Genomic DNA, 15811 nt, shown 5'->3' with positions numbered 1-15811 from the left:
GTGTGCCAGCTTCCTTGTAAGGGGAGTAGTATTTTCTTTCATAAGCATATGGAAAACAGCAGTTTATGGAGCTGAAATGACTTGCCTACCTCATATACTAGGATTTACATGAAGTCTGCCTGATTTCAAAGACTGTGATCATTCTCTAGTCCACAGTGCCTCTGCTGGGGGTTGTGCAGCTTTAAAGTCAGGCCCTGGGGAAGTGAATGGAGCTGGGGTCCACAGGGAGGGCCTGTGTAGAAAAACTATGCTGGCTGTGAATCTGATTCCTGAAGGGGATGACCAGGAGCTCCATTTGATCCTGGCTGATGTCAGGTGTTCAGGGATTTTTATCTGGAAAACAGAGCAGGGCATGACTTAGAAGAAAGGGTCCCTGATGTGATGATACTAGGAGTGGGGTAAGGAAAGCACAGGATTTGAAGTAGGACTAGAGCTAGCAGCAGATTGGGAGATGGTGGTGAGAGAGATAGGATGGGCCCCATTCCACTTAGGGAGGAAGCTCCTGAGTAAAGGTTGGAAGGGTCATGGAGCCCGGGTCAAGAAGTCTGGGTTCCAAGACATAAACCAGGAAAATGCTGAATTGCATTGAATGTCACATTGTAAGCACATCTCTCGGTGCATCCTTTGGCTTCTATGTTAACACAGCTGAAGGTGGTATAGTATAAAGATCTTAGACTTTGGAATCAAAGGAATTTTTTGACTCCTTTTTCCCTACTTGATAGTTTTAAATTTTTCATCAAGTGCCCTATCTCTCTGGATTTTACTTTCCTTATCTTTTAAATTTTTTGTTTATGTTTTCATTTTTAATGGTACATGATAATTGTACATATTTATCATTTTCTTCATGTTAAATATTGGGATTTTGACAGTTGCCTCACTCAGTGGTTATAAGGACTGTAGGAGAGTTTGTGGATTGCATCCTGTATGCCAAAGCTCCAACTACTGAAGTCTTATTCTTATGTGCATCTTCTAAAAAAACATGGCTAGAAACTATGAGTGGATAGTGGCTTGGAAAGCAGAGGCTGATCAGAGGTTACATGTCTGTGATTGTAGGGCAATGGGTCACAGATTAAAATGGGTTGAAGTCCTTGGAGGGAATAGTGGGGGCCCAATGGGAAATGACAATAATGTTTATAAACAGTTCTTTATACACAAAGGAGCCAGTTTTTTAAAAAAAATTGTTTTCAATTGTTGATAGATCTTTATTTTACTTATTTATTTCTATGTGGTGCTGAGAATTGAACCCAGTACCTCGCACATGCCAGGCAAGTGCACTACCGCTGAGTCACAGCCCCAGCCCAAGGAGTCAATTTTTGCCTTGTTGCTAAGGTCTAAATTGTTTCCTGACTGTCTATCTTTCTAAATTTTTTAAAATTTATTTTTTATTAGTTCTAATCAGTTATACATGACAGCAGAAAGCTTTTCAATTCATTGTACACAAATGGAGCACAACTTTTCTTTTTTTTAATTTTTATTTATTTTTTTATTGGTTGTTCACAACATTACAAAGCTCATCAGGGAGGCTCATGACATATCATATTTCATACATTAGATTGAAGTGGGTTATGAACTCCCAATTTTACCCCAAATGCAGATTGCTCTTCCTCCCTGCTCTGTTCTTAGTTGCTCAATTCTTGAGTTCCACATCTCTGTGTGTGTTCAACCAACCTTGACAGAAAATGTTTGGAAAATATACTGCATCTGTACACATGTACAGACTTTTAAAATTGTCATTATTTCTTAAACAATACATATAACAATAATTTATATAGCATTTAAATTCTATTTGTTATCATAAGTATTCTAGATAAATGTTAAAATATGTGGGAGAGTATAAGTTATATAAAAATACTAAATATTTTATATAAGGGATTTGAGAATCCAACACTGAAAGCATGATCCATGAAAGAAAAAATTGACAATTTGGACTTCCTAGAATTAAGAACTTCTGCTCCATGAAAGATACTGTTGAAAGAAAATGAGAAAACAAGTCAAAGACTGTAAGAAAATAGCTATAAAAAATATCAAGAAATTGTATTCAAAATATATAAAGAAAACTCTTTAAACTATATAACTACATAAAAAATCGAACAAATTGAGCAAAAGATGTAAACATACACAACCCAAAGATATAGATTGCAAATAAACTTATAAAAATACTCGACATCATATATTATTAGGCAATTGCAAAGTAAAACAACAATGAGCAGCAGTACTTTTGGCAAAGTGAAGTTGTTGTAGCCGAGGGCTAGTGCACATGTGGGTGAATTTTAAGCAGGTAGCTGATGTCACTGAAGAGTTAGTCAATGCCTTGAGAATTGGGCTGTTGCTGTCAAGAACTAGTTTTTGAACCATTTCCTTTGGGCAGGGTATCTATCACCACCTTGATTGCAACATATGTATTTCTAATTAGAAGCACTTTTCTGGCTGTCAAGGAAAGGTACTTCTATGATTGTTTTAAGTTTTTGTAAACTTTCCATTATACAGAATAGTGGTTAAGTCCTGGCTCTGGCAATTCTGGAAAAGAGAATAGTAATTCCTGCTTCAAGGATGTGGGATTGAAGAGGGATAATTAACTTTTTTTTTTTTATCGGTTGTTCAAAACATTACAAAGCTCTTGACATATCGTATTTCATACATTTGATTCAAGTGGGTTATGAACTCCCATTTTTACCCCAAATACAGATTGCAGAATCACATCGGTTACACATCCACGTTTTTACATAATGTCATATTAGTGTCTGTTGTTAACAAAAAGATCTTAAATTTGATAATAAAGTTTGCCTTAAGTAAAGGGGTAATACAAGTTCATGAAATATCTGCCATTAAATGCTCAATAAATTAAAAGTATCATTACTAAAAAACAAACAAACAAACAGCTGGGCGCAGCAGTGGCACATGTAATCCCATTGGCTCAAGAGGCTGGGGCAGGAGGATCTTGAGTTCAAAGCCAGCCTCCTTAATGGCAAGGTGCTAAGCAACTCAGTGATACCCTGTCAAAATAAAATACAAATTAGGGCTGGGGATGTGGCTCAGTGGCTGAGTGCCCCTGAGTTAAATCCCCAGTATCCCCTCCCGAAACAAAACAAAACAAAACAAAACAAAAAACCAACGAGATACTTCTATATACCTGTTAGACTGGCTAAATTCCTGAACACTGCCAAATGCTAAAAAAGATGTAAAACAACTTTCAGTTGTTGCTGGTTAAGAATGCAAAATAGTATAGCCATTTTTATTAAGTATATTTATAATATTATGAATACATTTACCTAATTTATTTTTTAATAGTTATTCCTAAGTAACTTTTGAAAACTGAGATATCAGAAAGCTGTCTTTCTTTTAAATTGATTATTCATTCAAGAAGATTCCATATAGAGGAACGTATGTGGTTTCGATCCAGTAATTTGGGCTCTAATAATCAAAAACCTTGGACATTCAGCAAAGATCTTGGGAAAACATCTCTACTGCAAACTGTGAGCAGGAAGGCCATGGTTTGAGATGAAGGGGAAGGAGCTGGTTCTCAGAGGTCTCCACTTTTAGTCTTTACAATGTCATGAGGTGCTCAAGGAGCATCTACATTCCATACACGTGTTAATTTTTTGACCAGGACCTGAACTTTGTCATTTATTCTCCATGGAAGCAGGACTTCATATTGCAGTTTACTAAATCAACTTATGATATACAGTAAGAAACAAAGAGAAAGAAATGATTTAGATTAACAACACTTGGGGTAGTTTGCAAGCACACTGCATGAATCCTGTAATTATATAATATTTATACATGTACTTACATATGTTCACATGACTCATTTTTCTCTGCCTCTTCAACCCTCTTGGCTGATAGTCTGGTTACAGGGACTGGAAGTGATGTTGAAAGGGATGTGAATTAATAAGGTGTTGCCTGTAGCTGGCATACACACTTACGAAGACAAGTACACTTAGCATAGCTGTAGCTCTTTGATTGGCCTAGTGAGCAGTTATGGATTTTATTGGCATTTCTTGGGCAGATGAAGTATCACAGTGTCATAATAAGTATCACTTGGGTAGTTAGAACGTCATGAATATTTAGTATATCATGAATATTTGGTCCACCTCTTTTCTATCCTCCCCCTTTTTTTTAAAAAAATCTTCCTCCTCTTCCTCCCACAAAATTATTAACAATCATAATGATTATAACAACAACCTTTTATGCCTATTGTATTAGAGCAGTGTAAGATTTTTATGGTAAATAATTTGTTTTAATCTGCATAGAAGTTCTGTCAATAGGTCTTATTTTCTATACTTTAAAGTTGAGGTATCAGAATCTCACAGATGTGAAGTAATATTTCCTTTAGCACTGTCTTTGCTGATTTTGATTACTCTGAAAAGAGCTGTTCATATATTGAAAAGAAGAATATCTTTACCTTTTTGCTCCTTGTCTCTGTTTATATAAGTAAAGTCCAATGAATATGACAGCAGACAATATCAAAGTAGATAGCAAAACAGTGCCTCCTATTATGACTTGATGGGAACTGGAGGGCTCGGCAACTGAAATTCAGATGTGTCCCCTGTTAGTTTCAATGGAAAAGAGTTGTTCCCACATTCATTTCTTGGTCAGTGAATCCGCAATCCCTCCCTCCAATAATTGTATTCTGGGGATGCTCCGTCTATCTACATTTCATTCCTGACCTAGTTAGTAAGTGCATGCTTCCTTTTAAATATTTTCTTACTTTATTTGTTCAGCAAATAAATTCATTTCTGAAGTAGAATAATAGCAGTGTGACAAAGTGTAATGGAATTGAAAGTATTAATGAAAGAGTAGGTGGGGGAGTCAATCAATGGAAGCTTGACCATGCTGAGGTTGCTAGCCTGGGATAGCCTGGAGGAATCCAGGGAACAGAAGTCTGAAAAAACTATGAAAACAGAAGTAAACAAGAACTGGAAGTTGTAGTTAAAGAGTGAGATAAAATTTGCTTCCTAATAAAAATCAATTTGTCATTCATGTAATGGGAATAAAACACATGTAAATATAAATACACTCTTTTCTGCTGAATTCTGGAAAAAATCATATTTCCAAGTAAAGTAAACCCAAAATGAAAATGCTATTTTGAATTTTGTACTTAATGCAAATATTTCCAAAGAATTAATGATGCTGTTCTGGAAAAAAAAAAAAGCATTTCCAGTAAGTACCATACAGAATGTCATTATTTTTCTCATGTAAGACTTTTTGTAACTTCAAGAAAAGAAACCACTTCTTTAAATAAATGGAAGGGTGATTTTAATATAGATGTAATGAAGAAAAGCACATGTGTATCTTTATTAGGTATCAGTGTTAACCAACACTAATGGTAACTGATTATTAATTCTATTCACAATTTCTCACTTTATTTACTGCGTAATTGTCTTCAACTCTTTTTATCTTCTACCACAAAGATTGAGATTTGGTTCTGCTTTTGTCTTGTATTTTTTTTCCATATAAAGTTGAGCAACTGCATACAGTAAGATGTATTTCTTATCTTTGATTACACAGGAATGTAATTGAAGTTGTCAGAGGTCATGTACCTTCTGAAAGGCTTTGCTTTAGAAATAAACCATCTCATTTGGTATATCTGATGCTTCTAATTTGTGTCTTGAAGGAAAATGTTTTAAAATTGAATTTTCACCATTCTTAAAATTATGGATTTTTGTTAGTTTTTTTTTAAATTCTTTTTCCTTTTTCTTTTGGTACTAGTGATTGAACCCAGAGGTGCTTAACCACTTAGTCCCATCCACAGCCCATTTTATTTTTGAGATAGGATCTTATTAAGTTGCTGAGGCTGTCCTTGAATTTGGGATTCTCCTGCCTCACCCACCCCAGTTGCTGGGATTACAGGTGTGTTCTAATATGTTTGCTTGATTTTAATTATTTGATTATTGTTTTAAACAAATTTAAAGCTATTTGTATGTCTGAAGTAAAAACTATGTTTAAATTAGGGCTTTTTTCCCCCACAGGTAAAAATAGCTGTCTTTGTTAAGAAAAACTATCTAAAATGTGGAAACAAACTACATACCTTTTCAATGTCATCTTAGAATTTATCTAATAGTAAAACTGTCTAAAGATCATCTGATTTAAATGAATAAAATTTTTTTTATAGTTTTATTGTCCCAATGGACATTAAATTTGTGATATTTTTAGGTTTCCTTTTTTCATTTTTTTGAACTATCTTTGTTAGCCTAGTCCTTCCCTCATTTATGCATTAATTAAAATCATAGCACCTGATTTACATGTATTTATATGAGAATTATATTTTTAACACTTTAAAAATTATAATTTGATTCCTTTCTTCCCCTTCCTGTAACCTCTCTTCATGTTCTGCAAGGATAGATACTATATTTTTGCCATTATGTCATTCTCAGCAATTAGCATGCGCTGACTCATGGAAGTTGATGAGTAAACATTTTTGAACAAATATGAAAATGAATGTGTAATAGTGGATACGTGGCATATATATATCTGAGATTCTGGAGTACTGGATGAGCTGTCTCCTTGGTCATGGGAGTGTTCTAAGGTGATAACAGGTATCAGGGTGCAGAGGCACACTACAATCCAGGTGCCAAAACCTGATCTTGACACAAAGCATTTACATGGCTGGAAAAGGACAGAGGCCTGTAAATAGCCCTAGGAATTGCATGCAGTGCAAGGAAAGGGGTGTGTGTGGGTGGGGAATCTTTTGGGGAAATTTGGGTTTTAATTAAGATAAGAAAGTAGATGGAACTTGAGGGAAGAGATGGAAGATGTTGAGGAATTTTTTTCAGAGGAAAGTTTAGGTTGGGGAATTGGGAGCACTGGGAGGTTGATTCAAATTAGAGAAAGCTGGGATAAGTAACCTGCAATCCAACTTAAAACTGGATCATACAAAACCCCTCTCCTTTGAGCATCTCTCCTTCCTCTCTTCTCGTCTCACAGTCATTCTCCCTCTCATTGATGGCACCAGGCTCTGGCTCCCATACCACTCTCCAGGCTAGTTCTGCCACTGTCATTAGTGACCTCAGTGCCTACATGAGGTCAAGCCATCCCAAACTCTTATCTTCATTGAATTCTTTGCCAATAAATATTGAATGATTTCCTTGTTTAATTTACTATATTAGGTAGTGGATTTTAAATGATTAGAAAAAATTTATACCTCCCATCTTCATAAAACTTACTCTATTATGAGTTACACTGACATTAAATAAATAAATGCAAAGAAAATAGATGCTTACATTTGGTTTGGTACCAAGGTTATGAGAACAACAAGGTTCTATGACAGAGAATAGTGCCAAAATCTAATTCAGCTAGAAGAGCAGTAAAAGGAAGCTTCTCTAAGGAAGTAATATTTTAGCAAAGATTAGATGAATAAACAGACATTATCCATATGAAGAATAGAGAAAATAATTGAAAAATACAATAGGACTTTGCAGAAATCAGGAAGGAAGGTAGAATGTAAGTGACCAAAATCATGACAGTCTATCTGTGGGGAATTCTTATCTGTGTTTAAACTTAAAAGAATTATTTTAGCAGGACATTTAGGTAGAGGAAAGATCTAACAAAATATCTGAGGAGGAACCTTGAAAAGGCAATGTAGGAGAGATTGGTGTATTGAGATCTAATATTTATTTATTTTTTTTAGTTTTCGGTGGACACAACATCTTTGTTTGTATGTGGTGCTGAGGATCGAACCTGGGCGGCACGCATGCCAGGCGAGCGTGCTACCGCTTGAGCCACATCTCCAGCTGTATTGAGATCTAAAGAGGAGATTAGATTGTAGTTTTTGATGAAGAGGCCTCAGTTTCATGGAGGTGTTAAGTCAGTTGGGGATTGAAAAAGTCTGGTGAGGAAAGAAAAGGAGGAAGTAGAAAAAGAGAGGGAAATTGGGTCCTATCGTCAAGGCTGCTGTGGTGTGATGGAAGAGAGCAGAAGCAGGAGTGGAACATAGCTGGTAGGTAAGTAAGGGAAGAGAGACAACTGACCTGCTATGGACACTTGCCCTTCCTTTTTCTGATTTAGGATTGGGTTCCAGATGGAACATGTCTGGTTCGCCTTTGCAGAATCTCTGAATAGGAGAAATGTGGTTACACGGAACAGTCCATCATGGTCCTGGGTCTGAAACTCAGACACAGGTGGAATTTCCTCTCCTTGAGAATTTATCCACTGGACCTTCGGCTTAGGGAACCAGCCTTCTGACATGCACTCCAGTTGGGTTTCTCTGGTCTCAGTAACCTCCATGTGGAAGTGAGGAGCTGAGCCTAGAGCTGAGAAGAGAAAGAGATGCTCATTTTCACACACACACACACACACACACACACACACACACACACACACATCTCTATGTTTCTCTGAAGAGTTGGGGCTGCTGACTAGATCATAGTGCATAGAGCAGAAACTGAGGCTCTGAAAATATCTTGGCCGTAACTGATGGAGATTCAGACAAGAGATGAGTCCAACACTGTTCAATACAAATCGTGCTTGCCCATTTCTTTCTTCCTTTTTCTTCTTCTTTATTTTTTTTTTGATACCAGAGGTTGAACACAGGGGCACCTAACCATTTAGCTATCAGCTGCATTCTTAGCCCTTTTATTTTTTTATTTTGGGACTGGGTCTCACTAAGTTGCTTAGGGCCTTGCTAAGTTGCTGAGGCTAGCTTTGAACTCGTGATCCTCCTGCCTTAGCCTCTCAAGCCACTGGGTTATAGGCATGCACCACCATACCTGACCCTGCCCATTTCTTGACTCCTACCATGACTCTATTATCTTCCATTTATCCCTAAACCCTGAAGGTAGCCTGATCCTAGCAGTGGTATTCAGAATTGTGAAAAAGGCTGTTGTATTAGCCACCTCCATTTCTCTTACAACCTCTTCTTTATGTTTCCAAGGAACATGGATCAGAGAAGGAAATCTATCCTAGAGTAAACTCACTCTAAAGAGGTTTCAAGGGCAGAACCTGGGCCATTACCTGCCACTTTCAGTTCGATCAATGTATCACTGTAGAAGGAGCCATGCTGGAACCTACAGTAGTACTGTCCATCATCAGAGGTTTGGATGTTGAAGATTATCAGGACCACAGTGCCTTTACTGATAGCATCTCTCACAAGCTTTGTCCTCCCTGAGTACTCCTCCATGACTTCCCCAGGCTGGTCGCTCCCATCCTTGTACAGGTATATAATCTGGGAGGACAGGAAGCGGAACCAGCTTATCTGCATGTTCTCAGCACTCTGATGAGATGAGAGAAAGCAAGACAGCTCTACTTCACCACCCAGAACAGCCACCACAGGCTTATGGGGCCCTTGGATTTGGAATGCCCCTGTAAAAAAGAGAAACAGAGATGGAGTCAGAGAGGACTGAGGTCAAAGAAGGGGCAAGAGATGTTGAAAGTAGAACAGTGGGGCCTGCCATGCACTCCCCCCATGATGTACTGTGCCTCCACAGGCCCAAAGCCCCAGAGCCAAGAGATGTTGAAAGTAGAGTAGTGGGCCTGGGCTAGAGTGAAGCTCACAAGGCACCTAGGGGACATGATTTAAGAAGGCCTTGCCCAGGGCTATGCAAGTGCACAGGCAACAAGCTCCTAAGAGTGAGTGCTTCTTTAAATTTTGATCCTTGGAAATGTTACCTAACTCACCTAGTTCCTTGTGGGAGTGGGAGGTTGGTGAGGAGCTGAAAAGTTAGACTGCTGGATTTGGGAAAGAGATGCAATAACTTCTTTGGGTTAGAGTCTGTCCTCATCTTGGAAGGGTAATCCCAAGGCTTTGTGCTTGTGCTACTGAAGGAGAGGCTGTAATAATGAAGGAGATTTAAAAAAAATAAACTCTGAATCGAAGGTAAGGGGCAGAATAGAAGAGAACACAGAGGGAGGGAGGGAGGAGAGAGGAAGGGTCCTCACATGAAGTCTAGTGGTTTGGGAGTGAATAACTGGACAACTGTGTCTAGAGAGAATCCAAAACAGCTCAATAGGAAACATGACTGAGAACTGATAGTAGTGTTTGCCATAAGCAAGGGATGAGACAATGGTGCATGCAAACTTATGTTTGCAAGGTCTTATTCTGTCATTTCATGAGATTTTAAGAACTTGTGCTTCTTAATTACAATGTGAAGCTTCTTCACTTCTTCTCAATTCTTGCTGCATCACATGTACACTTGCACTCATGTGCGTGCGTATACACACACACACACACACCATATGCACTCACCAGTAGGCCTGGACCAAGAGATGCAAGAATAATGCCTGATACTTAATAAGCTTAAAAAGCTAATTTATTTACTTTTATTTTTCCCAGGTTCTCAAAGAATTTATTTGTATTTTTGTCTTCTTTCTTCTGAGTTTTCTTTCTTTTTTTTTTTTTCCACTCACTCTTTTGTATCATAGAACCAGAAACTCAGAATAGGAAAGAGGAACAGGAGTTCCTACCTGCAACCTGGAGACAGAGATAAAGTGAGAAGAGGCTGCCATGGTACATTGGAGAGACTCGCTGCTTCTTTGGTGACCCAGGAAGGGCAACCTCAAGGATATGTGCTCGTGCTGCAGAAGGAGAGGCTGTAATAATGAAAGAGATAAAAAGGTGAAGTCTGAGATATAAGGCAAGGGGCAGAATTGAAGGGAACACAGAAATCTCTCTCCCAGGCAGGAGGGGCACATCTTATCTATGGTGCTAATGTTAGGAACACACTAAGCTTCTTGTTCCTTTTCCCACGAATTTCAGGACTCTGGTTTTTAGGCCTCTCAGGGACACCCAGGCTTCCACAGTCTTGCTATTCCTCACACATATCTGGCTGCTTCTACTTATTTTTCTTCACTGGTTCCTCTTTCTCGCCCTGCAGCTTAGTCTGTTTTGGTGATTTCTTACAATCTTATGGCTTGCTATAGTCAGGATCTTGAATGTCCTCCAAGGGCAAATGTGTTGGAGGCTTAGTTCCCAGTCTGTGGCACTGTTGGGAGGTGGTGGAACCTTTAAGAGAAGGAACCTAGGTCATTGAAAGACATGCCCTTGAAGGGGATATTGAGACCCAGTCCCTCCTCTCTGCTTCTCTGCCACCATGAGGTGAGCAGCCTTCTCTGCCATGCACTCCTTACCATGATGTACTGTGCCTCCACAGGCCCAAAGCCCCAGAGCCAAGTGACCATAGACTGAAATGTCTGAAATCATGAGTAAAATAAGTATTAGCTTCTTAGAATTTTATTTTTGGTATTTTGTTACAGCAACAGAGGGCTGACTGTTGGCTCCAGCTATCTTTTACATGCTGGTGACTCACTTCTAATTGTACATCTTGTAATGTCTGGGGATCCAGTAGCCTGAATTTGCTTCTAGAGGTTCCAGGAGCTTATGGACCCCCTCCTCCTTGGAGTAGGAGGAGAAGTAAGTGGATTCTATCAGTACCTGCCTGCTTACTTTCCTTTGCTTGCCCACAGATGAATTCTGATGTTCCCTACCAGGACATGAAAAATATTGTTACTAGCAGTGAAGAAGGGACTGTAGCACTCTCAGAAACAACTGCAATGTGGAATTTGGTGGCTACAACTATGAAGTTTGCTTTCCTGGGCCCAGGGCCCGGAGATCCTATTGCTCAGAGTGTGTCTAGGAAGGGGTTGGTCCAAAGAATAGACAGGAAGAGAATTCCAAAGGTCATGCTCTCTTCATATGGAATGATATTCTTTATATGTGGGTGAATGAATCTTGAGCAATGGAGGCATAAGGTATGACTAATGCAGAGTCTTAGAGGACTGTGGCAGCAACTCCAAAGACTGAGCATATAATTATTTCATGGAGTAGGAAGTAAATCCCGACCTTTTGGATATGATGACACATGGAAAAAAATGATACTACTTTTTCATACTGTAGTAAACTGGAAGGAGATTTGTAGACATTTATATAGGCTTCATAAAAAAATACATTTTAAAATATCCTATCATTATGATAAGAAAATGAAGTAAAAATTATTAGAAAGCATATTAAATATTTAATTTCAAAGGTTTAAGTATAAATATCTTAAATTTTTATAGCATTTGAAATTGCTTTAATAAATACCTTTATTTCCCATTTTATACTTGAAATGACTACAGATAATTATCAATTATAATTACTAATCATGATCTTTTCAACTTCATTATAGTCACCATTGGTGAGATATTTTATTTGCTCAAGTTGATGATATAAATTTAAAAATATTTTTATTTTCATTTTTGAATCAAATTTAAGGAATTTAATAGTTCTTTCTTTTTTAAACAATATAATATTGACATTTTTTGGTGAAAATTCGAATGACTTTGAAATCCAATCAATTTTCCTTATTATTTCAAAATAAGAATGATCCCAGCAAGTTATTTTGTGGATTCTGAAGTTTTATGTAGAAAGCCAAAAAGACCAATTAGCCAATATAATATTGAAGAAGAACAAAATTGGATGATTGACATTACCTGACTTCAAACTTACTATAAAGTTATAGAAAGCAAGACAGTTTGGTATTTGTGAATGAATAAACAGATAGATCATTGGAACAGAATAGAGGGCCCAGAAATAGATGCATACTGATATAGTCAATTGATCTTTGACAAAGGAGTAAAAGTAACACATTTGAGCAAAGACTTTCTTTTCAACAAATGGTGTTGAAACAATCTTCACATGTGAAAAACTGACTCTACATATAGACATTACATCCTTTACAAAAATGAACTCAAAGTGGACCATAGATTCAAATGTAAAAACAGAACTATAAAAATCCTAGAAGGTAACAGGAAAATAATTTAGATGACCTTGGGTTGGACAGTGGCTTTTTAGATCCATCAAAGGCATGATCCATGAAAGAAAGAATTGATAATTTGAATTCATTAAAATAAAAAACAGTAAATCTTTAGCTTGCAGGATTTATATACTATGTTAAAATAATTATTTTTGCAATTGGTTTCATATTAGCAGTTACAAATTGACAGAAATATCTAAGGACAAAGTTTATAGTCTGTTATTTTGAACTCCATTTAGGAACATTGGCTTGGCCTCCTTTGTCCCCTTATATCCATTGAATCCAAGATAAGACCAAATCTGTGCTCTTTAGATGCCTGTACCTTGAACTCCCCCAGGAGCTCTATGATCTCCTTTTTTATGATAGGTAGAAACATTCAGTGCATTTGTGGTGGAGATGCTAGCTAGGTAATTGAGAATTTTCTTGGTCAAACAGAATGTACAGTTGCTGTAGCTGATTAAATGTTACAAATGTTCACTCTTTGCTGCTTATCTTGCACCACCATCTAAGTGACAATCTGGTGGAAAAAAAAAAAACAGCCTAAGACATTCTGTAGGCTGTAAAAGAATAAAGTTCAACTGGTATGTTTTATCTTGGGAAGTGGGGGGTGGGTGTTGGAGGGAGGCTCTGAATCCAAGGTTACCAACAAACTTTCATGGCAACTATCTCACTGGGCAAAATAAACTTAACTGAATTCTTTCCAGATGACAGAGCCAGATCCCCGTCAGCAGCAGGAAAGGGACTATTTGTGGAAACCATGTGTAAATCTAAGAAGCTGTTGATAGAGATGATAATCTTTTTTAAAAAAATTTCTTTTGTAATTGTAGATGGACAACATGCCTTTATTGTATTTGTTTATTTTATGTGGTGCTGAGGATTGAACCCAGTGCCTCATACTTGCGAGGCAAGAGCTCTACCGCTGAGCTACAGCCCCAGCCCTAAGATGATACTCTTAATAAAGTATCTTAGTGCTCTTCAAATAAATGTCTACACTAAAATCTCTTTATACAAACTCACTGCAAGATTAAAATATCTGATGCAATTTCTCTAGTATTTCCTTTGTCTTTCTCTCATACCACACATATTTATGAAGGAACTCTAGGAAATGATTGAAAAAGGAAAACAGAAATAAGCCTTATTGTTCTATAAAGTTCAGGAGTTGATGAAAGATGGGGTTTGGGATTCTCTAAAACAATTCTCCTGTAGTGGCACATTATATTTGTAGTTAGAAGTCTTACCTATTAAGAACTCAAATTTAGAATACACAGATTGCCGACTCCTAAGCATATTTTTCTTGGCAATTTTGAACAATCCCACGAAGATATTCATGGTCTCCTTTTGGCTACTTTTCAGGGCTCCATCTAAATCACCAGTCAGCTGAAGGAAGAAAAAAGAAAGATTTTCCATAGCACTTTCACTTTAAAATACTCATACCTACATGCACCTCTGCCCTGAACATGTTTATAAAAGGGTTACCACCAGATATGGCTAAATTTTTCTTCATAACATCTTGGTTGAGGTACAAGTCACATGTCATAAAATTCACACTTTAAAAGCATACAATCTTCTTTCCCTGTGGATTTGCCTTTCCTGAACATATCATATAAATGGAATCCCAATTTGTGACCTTTTGTGTTTGGCTTCTTTCACTTGGCATAATTCACTGAAGGTTCATCCATATTGTAGCATGTATTAGCACTTCATTCCTTTAAATTCCATTACAAGGTCATAACATATTTATTTATAAGTTGGTGGACATTTGAGTTATTTACTTTTTTAGCTATTATGAAAATGTTTTTATGCATATTCATGTACAAGCTTTTGTATGGATATATCTTTTTGATTCTCCAGGTGAGGAATTTTTGGGTCAGATAGGACCTCTATGTTTGATATTTTGTAATACCTTAATTTTATTTATTGACTGTTAAATGTGGTGCTGGGGATCAAACAGGTGCCTCACATATGCTAGGCAAGCCCTGTACTACTGAGCTACAACATCAGCCCCTCTATGTTTAATATTTTGAGGAACTGTCAAACTGTTTTCCAGAGTGGCTGCACCATTTTGCATTTGCACCAGTAATGTATGTGGGTTTCAATTTTTCCACATTCTTGTTTTATTTTATTTTTCCTATACAGGGGATTGAACACAGGTTTGCTCTTCTACAGAGCTACATCCCCAGCTCTTTTATTTATTTATTTTTTAAATTTTGAGACAGAGTCTTGCTATTTTGTCCAGACTGGTCTTAAACTTGGAATCCTCCTGCCTCGGCCCCCTGAGTTGCTGGGATCACAGGTGTGTGCCACCATGAGAGGCTCTCCATATTCTGGCAGCACTTATTATTGCCTTTCTTCTTTTTATTTTAGCTATGTCTATGGTTTAAATATTTTTCTCCTCCAAAATCTATACTGAAATTTAATTGCCATTATGGGGTTATTGAGAGGTGGGTCTATTAAGGGGCTACTAGGCCATGAGAGGAGTCTACCCTCATGAATGAAGTCATGTCACTATCATGAGAGAGGTGAATTATCACTGGAGCAGGGTCCTGATAAAGGGATAACATTTGGCCCCCTTTGTTGTCTATCTCTCGCCCTCTCTGTCACCCTTCCACCTTTTTCATGAGATGATGCTGCATATATGAAGACCCTCACCAGATGCTGGTGTCATGCTCTTGCACTTTTTAGCCCCCAGAACCATGAGTCAATTCTCTATTTTATGCATCTGTCAGTCTGTGGTATTCTGTTATAGCAACAGAAGATGGACTAAAAGAGACAGCCTTGTTCATTGTAGCACTATTCACCATAGCCAAGGAGTTGAAACAACCTATTTGTTCATCTGCTTCCATCAACTGATGAACGGACAAAGAAAATGTGGCACGTATACAGCATGGAATACTATTCATTCTCAAAAAAGAATGAAATTCTGTCATTTTTAAGGACATGGAGATCATTATTACATAATGTGAAATTATGTAATGAAAATGAAATTATGTAATTCATAATGTGAATTATGAAATTATGGAGATCATTACATAATGTGAAATAATCCATGCATAGTCTTACAGACTATGTCTTATAGAATATTAAAA

This window comes from Urocitellus parryii, chromosome 4 (assembly GCF_045843805.1).
Source record: "Urocitellus parryii isolate mUroPar1 chromosome 4, mUroPar1.hap1, whole genome shotgun sequence".
Classification (NCBI taxonomy): Eukaryota; Metazoa; Chordata; class Mammalia; order Rodentia; family Sciuridae; genus Urocitellus; species Urocitellus parryii.
Note: the sequence above shows the minus strand (reverse complement) of the source record.